This window comes from Pteropus medius, unplaced genomic scaffold, assembly GCF_902729225.1.
Source record: "Pteropus medius unplaced genomic scaffold, Ma_sr-lr_union100, whole genome shotgun sequence".
NCBI classification, from domain to species: domain Eukaryota; kingdom Metazoa; phylum Chordata; class Mammalia; order Chiroptera; family Pteropodidae; genus Pteropus; species Pteropus medius.
Genome location: NW_024342473.1, coordinates 20,826,212 through 20,839,071, shown reverse-complemented (window position 1 = coordinate 20,839,071; position 12,860 = coordinate 20,826,212).

Genomic DNA, 12,860 nt, shown 5'->3' with positions numbered 1-12,860 from the left:
AAAATTTCTATAAGAAAACATAGGAGGAAATCTTTGTGAATTTGGGGAGGACAAAACTGTCTTAGGCAAGACACAGTCATGAAACCATAAATTTTAAAAATTGATAAATCTGACTATCAAAATTAAAATATTCTGTCCTTTGAAAGACATTGTTAGAAAAATGAAAAGACAAGCCAGAGATGGGGAGAAAATATTTATAATACATATATCTAAGGCTTGTATACAGAATACGTTAAGAACCTTTACATTTCACCAAAGTTAGTTATAAAAACAGCCAATAAGCTCATGAAAGACACTTAAAAATCATTGGTCACCAAGGAAATGTAAATTAAAATCATAATGAGATACCACCGTGTATCCTCTAGAATGGCTAAAATTACTACAATTGACATTATCAAGATGCAGCAAGGATATGGAGAAACTGGAATTCTCATACATTGTTGATAGAAATGTAGAGTACTACAACCACTTTGTAAAACACTGACAATTTCTCAGAAAGTGAAATATACACTTAACATGTAACCCAGTAATTTCACCATTAGGAATTTTCCCAAGAGAAATGTAACTTCTGTCCAAAGACTTGTACGTGCATGTTAATGGCACCTTTATTTATAATAGCCAAATAATTTGACAACAATAAATACTTTCCAAGTTATAGCAGAGGATGAAGGCATAGAAAAATGGATACAACAGCAGTCAAGTGATTTCTCTTGCTAGGGAAAAAGGGAGCACATGCCTTTTCCAAAACTAAATTGAGAGATGGATGATGGTAGTGGTTTTGAGCTGTGTACCTAAAAGTGGTTAAAATGGTAAATTTTACATTATGTTAATTTTGGCACAACTTTTAAAACCAGAAAAAAAAATTGATTTGTACTTTACAGGAAACAAAAAGAGAGACATGGATAACACAGGCATCAAAAAAGAGAAAAGGCTATGTTGTTGAGAAAACAAGTTTTAGGAATTAAAAAATTTTTCATAAATCTAGCCAGAACTATCTTGGACATAGAAATTGTCTCAGGGACAAATGTTCATTTATCCTCTATACTTTCACCCCCTTATTAAATACTAATATCGTTGTTGAGAATTTCAAGAAAGGGGAAATTCAGAATAACATCCCTGAGAGAAAATGTAGGATGCTCGTTCTGTTCCAGCCCCTCCCAGAACAGGTCTCCAAGCTGTGCCATCTCATTCTGGGATGCATGAAATAGATGTTCTGTAGTCCTCTTAATGTCAGTAGGTCATGCCATAATCCCTCTTCAGGAAAAATTTTCTCCTGAGTGATCCTCAAATATTCCTCCTTTGTGCTTTAGGTCCTTCTTCTGATTTGCTATCACCTCATCATTCTGTCCTTGGGTCTTTGTCGTTACACAGCCTGGGAGTCCCTTCTCTGTCCCCTTTCTATGTTTCCCTCCTTCACTATGTCTGAAACATATTCACCAATTTCTTAGTGTCTTACTCAGGTGAAATTCTGATGATGTTTTTGCTCTAATTGTTTTTAGAATAATTGGACTTAATCTTATCAGCAAGCGTCTTCATTAGCGGACCTCACTGTGCCTGGAGCCTTTCTCTGTACCAATCTTGGTTTTCCTTCCCTCCCTCATCCAGAGGTTTTTCTTTTCTATTTTTCTTCTTCTTGTAAAATTAGGGTAATAATGGTATTATGAGGTTTAGATTATATAATACAGGTAAAGCACTTAAAACAGTGCCTGGTACATAGCAAGCACTATGTAAATGTGAATCATTATTGTTACTTGGGCTCCTCTTAATATGATGGGAAAGGGCAACTCCCTTCACTTCAATCCCGTTGCTTCCTACCCTAGAGATTCCTATGGTTCAATCCACTCTTCATGGATCACAAAACCCTGAAAACTGACCTGAACAAAAACAGCTTTGTTTTCTTACAGCATTATTGGATATTCCAAGAGTATCTACAAGTTCTTTACCTTTGCGCTGCCTATCTATGCTTCACATTTTTTATCTACCAAATGGTGGTGAGCATGTAAAGTTCTGGATTAGGATTTTTCATTAGGTCAAGAATATGGGACAGAATGAGCAAAGAGAAAGAAAAGAATGATACATATGATACATATGAAGGTGTCACACTCAATAAGCATGCAGCACAATTTATCTGAAGAGGAAACATGCCCTGTGTCTATTGCCCTCAATGCTTCGTTCTACAAAACTTTCCACTCAATCCCAAACTATGGGCTAGACTTTTCAATGACAAAAAATAACTCAGATGAGCAGCACAATGGAAGTATTGCAACAAAGGATGAGTGTTCACTTAACTGAGATAGATCTCTTCTAATCCCATGAAACCAGAATTTAGTGAAACTTCTTCATGGAAGACTGGAACCTAGCAGGATCAAAACGTTTCAAGATCCCTATTATGAAGGCTTAAAATTCAATCCGTCCTTCATATATCAGAAAATGTTTTGGGTTCTTTGTTAAGAATATGGCATAACTCAACAGACCCATATCTGCCTCTGCTCTGTAAGATCCATTTGAACAGGAAAGAATAGGCAGAGAATATAACCCTGGCCAATATCTCCTTGTATTTCATGAGAGCTCAAGGGATTGGGAAAACTAGATATAAAATAATCCATTCAAGTCCTGTATTAATGGAGTAGATCAAGAAGTTCAGGCCTCTTTTAGAGGCAGACCAGTGTACAACCTGTTCTAATTACTTATTTAAGGATTCTCTATTGCATCTTTCCCAAAGTCTCATGGAAAGATTCAGCATAACCTGATTCTTTTCTAAAATTGAACTTGTAGAAGAAGTGTACTGAGGGCCTTCTATTTTTTTTCCTTTTTTCTATTGGGTTGTCTTTTTCTTTTAAGGTTTTGTTTTGTTTTTTATTTGTTTCAGGTATACAGCATAGTGGTTAGACATTTACATAATGAGCCTTCTATAACTATTACTCCTATTACTCCCTCCTTACTTCTTCCTCAGGCAATTGATGACCTATTCATATAATATAAAATAATTCTGTTTAATCACTTTTACGAACAATATTCAAGGCTGTTTCTGTGGGTCTCTGTGTGGGAGATATTTAGCATGCACTGTGGGTCTCTGTGTGGGAGATATTTAGCATGTTGATAAGGTCTCTGGAGCTATTAAATATAGCTCCCCCCACAAAATAACTTTTAAGATGGGAGACCAGGGGGGATTATTTCACCTGAGAAAAAGAACAAGTTATATATCACCCCTTCAATTGGACAAGAGCTTGCCCCTAGCATAGTTCCCATGAACAAAAACAGAAGCAGCAGCTTTAAAATTTTAAATTGAAAAAACGCACCACAAAAAAAAATAAAAAAGAAAAAAATCCTTTAATTAGCATTATTGCTAAAGTTAAACAAAGTCCATTTTAAAAAGCAGATAAAAGCTACCGACTGACGTATCAGAGAAACTAAGGAGTTCCTGGGCTGACTCTTCACAAGGAAGGACATCAAAATATCTGAATCACAAGTCGAGCACAGGGCTTACTTAGGCTCCTACGGTTTATTTCCTTTTACTAGAGCCAAAACTATCTAATCCAGACCAGATGTTTATTCACATCTGAAAAGGAGATGCTCTGTAGTCAGACCACACAAGGCTCAGCTACTCTAACAGACAGTCTGAGGAAAATCCAAGGTAAGAACCAGACAGGTGGCTCCTGCAATTCTGGCAAAGGATTTTCCATTAGAGTAAATATATAAACATTAGAAATTGTATTTATTTATCATTTAAAGACAAATACTATAAACAAGCATGACTCTAAATCAAATGAAAAGTCAATGAGAAATTTTGCACAGAGACAGCTCTATGGATTACTAAGTGAAGGTCCATAAGAGATATCACAGTGATCATCTTCTTGGGAAAACTCAAGAAAGAGGAAGAATATTCCTTAATAAAAGGAGAGGAAATGATAAGAACAAAGTCAGTGCATGTCCTTCTGTATTCCATAGGCTTTAGACAAAGAAAATTGGTCTAGATCTAAGATTCACCCATTAATTTAAGTGACTTAATTTCAGAAGATGAAATATACAGCTACCTGCAGGGACTGACCTTATTCCCACGTATCCACCATTTGAATTTATGTCAAGAGAGTATTCTTTGCAGGAGACATAGCCCAAATCTAAAGACTCATGATATCATGAGCTGTGAAATGAGAAATATTAAAAGCTCAAGAATTAAGCAACAGAGGAAATAGGATCAGCTAGCTTTACATATCAGCCTTTGAATTATTGCTTCAAGCTAATTAGAATTCTAATAAAACTCTATGCTTAGAAATCATGAAATACGTGATGCATTGGTAAGCACAACTTAGTGTAAAATATCATTCCAACTTTACATACACCAAAGTCAATTATACCATTCTTTTTTATAGTTAATATTCAATATTATATTAGCTTCAGATGTACAAAATAGTGATTAGATATTTATATGCCTTACAAAGTCATCACCATGATAAGTCTAGTAACCATCTGATACCATATATAGTTATTACAATAATATTGACTATATTCCCTATACTACACATTACATCCCCATGACTAATTTTATAACTGGCAGTTTATACTTCTTAATCCCCTTCACTTTTTTTGCACATCCCCTCATCCTTCTGGCTACCATCAGTTTGTTCTCTAATTTTTTTTTGTATTATTTGTTCATTCTTATTTTTTCAGATTCCACATTTAAGGGATGTCATATGGTATTTGTCTTTCTCTGTCTTATTTCATTTAGCATGATGATATCTTCTAGTTCTATCCATGTTGTTGCAAATGGCAAAATTTATTTCTTTTTTATGGCTAATATCTTTGTGTGTGTGTGTGTGTGTGTGTGTGTGTGTGTGTGTACACATCTTCTTTATCTATTCATCTATCAGTGGACACTTTCATATCTTGGCTACTGTAAATAATGCTGCAGTGAACATAGAAATAATTATACCATTTTTATTCTAAGTTTTTATAATAGGAAGAGTCGACATGAATGGTAACATTATTATTTTAATAAAGAGCCCTCGTTTGTTGAGCATGAAATAATTTTCCCGATTAAAGACTCTCAAACTGTAACATGAATCAGATTTATCTGTGGATATTGTTTAGAAGTTCACATATCCGAATATGGTCTCTTATTTGGATTTAAGCCCAGAAACATGCATCTATAGAAACATACACAGGTGATCTTATTATATAGGCAGTTGGAGGCTCACGCTTTGAGAAATACTGCATTGTAGGTATTCCCTGTGCCACATCAGTCATCCCTAAGTGGAACAGGTCTACCAGCTTCTTCTATATAGCACCACTAAAGTTGTTACAGCTCCCAGAAAGTTGTTTCTTACTAATAATATTGGCCAGAAAATGTCACAAGTTGTACTAGAGAAGTAAAACAGTACTTGGCCATGGGGATTGAAACGCTTTGATTGAAAATTTAAAATTTTAAAAGGTTTGTTTAATATCTGTCCTACTAAAGATGTGATCCAAATAAAATCAAATACTATACTGTCAAATGGAGGTTGGTAACCAAATCATTCAGGTACTGCCCAAAAATGCACAAGTCTTCACTCATGACTTCAAATTACTGCTTTTAGATATCCAGGAAGTTAATAGATTAAATGACCACACAAGCAATCTACCTCTACCTAACTTTCCTGTCTCTACTCGCTTATCTTCCTTCATGCTCTGTACCAGATGCTCAATAGCCCTCTAACTTGTCCCACATTTACCAAACTTCATCATCTAAATCAGTTTCCCTATCAGTCAATATCTCCACCCTTAGTCAACCCTCTTCCCATGCAATTTTCTTGCTGCTGAAGGCCACTGCCAACCAATCAACACATCACACTCCCAAATCTACGCGGCATTTCCAAATGCTACTCCATTTCTATGTGACAAACCCCTCCAATCCATTTCTACCATTACTATCCACATAGACTGGCATCCTCAGGCTATCAGCTTGGTAAGTGACCCCAGGGCAGAGCTCATCAAAGTAGCCTTCTCATGAAGGCAGAAAGAACAGTTTTGTTAAACAGAGGTGAGGACAGAGCAGCAGGTATGGGAATCATCAAGCTAATGACAAGAGAAGGAATACAGGCCAATTGGTGACTCTGGGTTGGCAAATACAATCTGTCCATCATTAACTTGTAGGTGCAAACTGAAGTCCATCAGTGGGAAAGCTAGGGTAAATGCTTTTAAATGAGAAAATAAGTTTGATAAAATATTTTATTTTCTCCTTAATCTACTTCACTAACCTTATGAAAACCAGTGTAGAGAAAGAATACTTTGGGTCAAAAGAAGACACTTTTTTAGAATTCTGCACAGAGTAGTTCAGATTGCCTGAAAATTTCAGGCTTTAATCAAGTCAGCTTCATAGGGAAGAATGTGTCACTGAAGGTCATCTGGTTATAGTTTCTGAACTTCTCGCCAAACTGCGTTTTATTATCTCTCCCTCATGTTCTAGAGGGAGTTTTTTCCTATCAAATACACTGACTTTATTATATGATAGCCTTAGGATTTTTGGACATAGTTATCAGATATTAATATATTTGAAGACTCCATATTTCCTATCATTGTTCCACTGTACCCCCTTTTTTTGGCAAAAATTTTACCTAAACAGCATTATCTACAAAGAATGTTTCTTACTCAGAAGGGCAAAAAGTAGTAAAGGTGAGGCAGAGTTGACCCAGACAGTTGTTTAAGCCACTAATAAAATAAGTCAAGAGCAAGAGTTTGAAAATAACTGGTCTACTTCCTCAAATAAACAGTTCTTTGTACATTTGAAAGCACATATGTCTCTCATTGACCTTCTGTTCCCGATCTAGTCCAGCAACTTACTTAAAATGTGACCCATTTATAGCATGGATTCAAATGTTTGTCAAATCATATTTCTCAAAACCTATCTATATACAAAAAAAAAAGTTTGTAGAAACAATTGAGTTGGCCTGAAATAAGCACCAGTTCCACCTTCTAAACTGAAATTTTCATGCAGAGTTTATTATATTTTCTCTCAACTTTGCCATCAGCTTGTTCTACAAATCTAAGGGTGGTGTTTCCTCTAAAGTGCTAATTGTGCAAATGAAATAAGCTATCTCTAGGTATTACAGAGGACAAAAACATATTCAAACTAACGTAAGCATCACGGTTCACATAGTCAAATCATAAAGACACTGGTCACATTGGCTTCAAGATCAGTTGCATCCAAAGACTCAAAGGGCATTAGGGCTTCCTGTCTCCTTCCCTCAGGCAGAGAACATAGCTGCTGACAGCTCTGAGGTCACGTACTAAGTAAGAGTTCACAGTCCAAGGAGGAGGGAGTTATAGGTTTAGTGTGATTGGAACAGATCTGACCAGTTCCTCAAAGAAAGGGAGGTAGTGCTATCATAAGGGTGGTGAAAGGGTGGAGAAAGCATGCTGAGCAGAGGAAAAAGCCATCACAACAATGACCTCAGATATGGCCTTGCATCTGAAAAATCAGAAGTGGTTAACTAAACAATTAACATGAATTTTCCTGTAATCTTGCCAAAGCCGAGACACTTGTAGAAAAAAATATTAAAATATGAAAACCTGAATACATTCTCATACCTTTTACTCTAAATGAATGCATCAATCATTGCATACTTAAAATTATGTTTTTAGTTCCTTCTCCAAGTGTAAACTGAATTTCTTCCTAGTACTTATTTAATGGATATCTTGCATTCAGACTCTAAGCAGTTTTCTCGGCTTTTTCTTGGATTTTATTAGAGAAAGCCATAGTTTGACAATCTAAACATTTGGAGTTTTGGCATTTTTCCTAGTTTCCTGAGTCATATGAAGTCCTGCATCTTTCTATTCATTACCTGACAGGTACAGAAGGCAGAAATTCTTAAATTTTGCTAATTATCAGACTCATCTAGAGAACTTAAAATCTAACATCTACCTCCCTCAGCACTAGAATGTGGCTCTCAAAAGATTCCCAATACTTCACACTCTCAAATCCTAATGTTTCTTTCAACTGATTGCTTCTCCATGATTACTTAAGGATCAATTATCTGACAACACAGACTTTCATTAACCATTCCTGACTCATCAATAAGTTTACATATATTGTATTGAAAGGTCTTATAATCCTTTTTCACAAAGCATAATTTTAGCTACATAATGAACTGTGATAATTTTTTAAACCACTATTATAAAGAATAATATATACTAATATATCTCTTAAAAATGTAACTCTTTTCTGCACAAAACTTATGTTTGTATCAGGAATTGGCTCTAAAATGGATTTAAATATAGGAAATTATTTGATAAAAGCTCCAGATTTTCTGTAAAAGTACTTCTCCTAAATCGATCCATGATTTTTTCTCAGCTAGGCCTGGAATAAAAGGAGAAAGAATCAATCTCTAGCATCTACTGCAGAAAGTCCACCTATAAAGCTCCTATTTCAGAGGGGCTCTTTGGAATATTAGCGCCCAGTCTCTAAAATATACCTCAAAAATTTGAGAAACTGATATGATTTTGTGTTAAGTGAGGAATAAGTGTCTTTTAAAATCTTTTTCTAACTGACTATACTTAACATATTTAAAACTGAAGATTTTTTTAGAGTCACTTTTTTGTGTGTGTCCTGTATTTCAGTCCCAGAACAAATGCCGTTTTAAATGCATTCAACTGAGCTCGCTAATGACAGCCCAAAAACACTTAATAGAAGAACAAAGCATTTGAAGTTCATCCTGCAAATAATGAAAGTATTTTGTAGAGAATTTATGAGAGTCAAACTGAATTTGTGATATTTATTTTGTGCAGAAAATGATTTTTGATCTTATATGTGAAATGTTCCAAAGAATAGGACTTGGTTTCCACATCTATAAAATAAGAACATTTAAACTAGGTAATTCCTGAGTGCCATCAAATATTCTTTGGTTCTATTATTCTGTTTATGTACTATTCTTTACTTCTGACTTGAAGTTGAAGAAAACTAAAAATAAATTCAATTATAGTTAGAGACAAAATGCTTAATTCATCAAATTTTGTTTCTAATTTCATCAGAAAATGACTTTAAAGTATATTTAAGAAAAAAATGACAAATCCTATTTTGTTCTATTAGGTTTATTTATATCAAGTAGGCCTACAATCGTGATTTGAAAGATGATGGGAAAGGGAAGGAGAAGAGAAAGAAAAAGAAAAATGAAGTATTTGTTGTATTTTGGAAATGGAAGGTTTTGATTTTGACAAATTTACAAAACATACAGCAGTTTCTTAGTGGATCATTTGGTAAATTACTGAATTAATAAATTGTAACTACATTTGCACACAACGATTGGGTAAGTTCTTTAAATTAACATAAAATTAATATTGCGTTTTAGAAAATATCTTAAAGAAATTGAGCCTATAAGTTTATATTTTAAAACCACAAGAAAAGCCTCTGCGTGGAACATTTCAATTATAAAGTGAAATTTACTGGCAAATTACTTTTGTACCAGTAGCTTGTCAAAACATTGGCCTATGACAAAAAATTCCTAATAAAAGAATGCAGAAAAATATTGTATCAAACATTCCAAACGAGATTCTCATGGGTTCCTGCTACTTAATATTATACCAGGTTTTATGCTTACTTAGGCTTTCGCACCAAATAAATGTAACATAGAAGTGATACCAATTACCAGTACTTGAATACATAGAGGAATAAGTTACAAAATGTCTCTCTCAAAAGTATCAGAATCAAGAAGAGGTGACCGAAAAAATGCATAGCTCAAGTTTTTCATCTAAAAACTAAAACCAAACAGACACAGAAAACCATGTGTTTCATCAGCCTGAGGCCTTTTTCACTCCACTGGCTAATTTTGCTGTTTCTGAGTGTGGGTTCTTCAGCTTTCCTGCCTTCCTGAAGGCTCAGCACACCCCAAGGAATACGATAGTGATGATCAGAAGCCAGTCCAAACACCAGAGCAGCTGCAATGGGAATCTGGCCTCAGCTACTGTAGGAGGAATGCAGAGACACTGGCGCTGGTCCAAATCCCTACAGAGTTTGGCCAGAGTGTGACCAGATTTACCCATCCACCAGTATAGTGTCCCTTAGCTCACAGCCTCGTATTAGCCAGATGCCCTCTGAATCAGTTGGCTCTTAGCCAGGGAACAGGATACAGAGAACTGTAGACACAGTTGGGCTTTTCAGTCATGGTCCCTCTCAGAGGCTGGAGCCACATCAGGGGAAAAAAAAAAGAATCAACTCAACAAGGCCTTCTCTACCTTCTTGCTCAGTTTTCCCAATGCTGCGATCTCATATTCTTAAAGCAAGGCCATAAAAACGTTGGTACCACTGAAATAGGCTTTTTCATACTGTGCTGGTGAGAGTGTAATTTGGCTCAACCTTTCAAGAGGATGAAAGAGATGCATGAGCTTTGACATAGTAATTCCACATTAAGGAATTTATCCTAAGACAATCAATCAGAGATTTAATCTAAGTCCTGTGCAAAAGAGTGATAATTGGATTATTTATGACAGCAAAGACTTGGAAACAAAACAGTAATTTGATTAAATAAATTGTACTAGATCAACAAAATTAAGCATTACGAAGCACAAAAAAATACACTTCTGAAAAATGGTTAATATCGTGGGAATGTTTATGATAATTCAAGTGGGGGAAAAATCAGCCTACAAAAATTTAATATACTGTATAACTATAATTCTTTAATACATAAACATACGTGTGCATAAGTAAAAGACTAGAAGAACATACACAAAATTTTTAGTATTGGCTACTTCTGCATAATGGGTTTAATGAGTGCTTTTAATTTATTTTCATTTTTGTCTAAATTTTTTAGTGATTTCTAAAATATTTTAAATAACAAGTAATGTCTGGCACATTTATATTATATATACACATATGTATATACTTATTATATATTCATTAAGTGGAAAAATAATTTTAAAAATCAAGAGAAAATTACTCAAAAAAAAAAATCAGAGCCCGAAATTTTGTTTTCTTTATAAGATTTGTATATTGAGAACCTAGATGAAGTATTCCACTGAATATGAAGGGGGAACCCACAGTTGGGGCAAAGGGAAGGTAGTTCTTCAAGCACTATCCAAGCAAAGCTTCAACTCTGTGCCACTGCTGCCTATATCACTAGCACCTCTCACCCAGGGCCTCAACGCATCAGCTCTCTACTCTTGGCACCCAGAGCTTAATGGAACCCGTGAATTCTCCAGGAGACTTCTGCTAAGGTTATAGCATTAAGCACTGCTATGCCATTATCTTTTATAGAATAATCTAAGATTGTATACAGCAATAGAGTTTAATGGTGATATACGAACCCTTCATTTCCGTAGTCAAAAAAAGTATAGTGAAGGTAAGTGTTTATCTATCATCACAAGATACATTTCTGGTTCCAAACAAACTTGCCAATGAAAACTACCTTACGACTGTCCAATTAGATTTCTGTGTTCTCAGCCCAATCCAGAGATAAGTTTCAGAAAACTGGGAAGTGCTTAGGGGAACAAGTCTCTTTCAAGCCAGAAAGTCTGCACTAGGCCTAGACTGGTGCTAAAGACTTATGATGATATGCCCATGAAATCAGAGCCTAGAGGGGCCCCTTCAGGTGCTCTTGAAAATAGCACTCCTTGAGCTCATTTCCCTTAATCCCTTGCCCCACCCCAGCAATACTAGGTACAAAATTCAGTCAAAGATGCATGATGACCTGATGTACCTAGAAACCTCCCAGATATTCAGCAATGACCAAGAGCTAAAGACAAAGATCTTCCTTCCCGTCAACCATACAAGACTTCGTCACACCTTTAAACACCCACACCTGCCCAAATTGGTTAGTTGTAAGCTTTATAGGTCTGTCCTAAATCAATCCAAACTTTAGGCATGACTTCAGTGGTCCCGGATGATGTAGGAAAACCTGTCATGATGCCAAGCCTGGCTATAGTCCCTGTACTATACTAAGATATGTGCTAAAGGGCATATGCATTTCTCTGACCACAAAAGTGTCAGAGAGCTGGGTACATCATTTGGGGCTAATCAGCAATCAGGCCAATCTTACAGAAAATTCCACAAAGGTAAAGTTTATCTTAGCTCCTTTCTACCTTTCCTTTAGTTTCTTTTTAATTTTGAACTTTCTCTACCTTCCCCAACCAGAGCCAAGCTGGGTTCAGCACTCCCTCAGCAAATCTCCCTGAGGCAGGATTTCTCAAAAGTGCCTTTCTCAGAGCATTCCTTGGCCAAAGATTTAGTGAAACTGAGAAAATTATATCCTATTCCTGGAGATTAATATCAAACCTTGGATATTTAAGACTGAGAAGTGCCACAATGAAGATTTCATTCAATCCTACATTTCCCAAGTATAGCTTATCATTGTACTGGTCACCCATCCTCACACATAATCCCTCTTAACATCCAGTGGAACTAGCATTTTGTAGAACATTCTTTAGGATATGCTTCTGGAAATGATGATTTATCTTTCCCAGAAGTGTATTAAAGGATAATTTTTTAAAAAATTAAAGTATGACCTTCATACAAATATCAAAGATTATATTTAACTCATGTTACAATAGATGTTACAATAACTCCAAAGGGAAAGAAAGGAGAGGAGGCATCTGAAAAAATGCAAAGGAAAGGGCTTGCAGAAATGACCGACACAGCCAGTTAGTGTCCATTCCTGACTGCCTTCTCACCCCCTCCAGGACTCTCCAGCTAACATGTTTTCCCATAGCTACCTCCCCCACATCAAGAACTCTCCAGCTCACATCTGTTGATTTATAGTTTGCTGTCCAACTAATGTTCTTCCTTGTCTCTGTAGTTGTGTAGGAATAACAAGACTAGGTAAAACTGTTTGTTATGTTACAATCAGGGCTCAGCCTTTGGTTAGGAATTTGCTGAGTCGGTGCTGGAATCAGTAAGT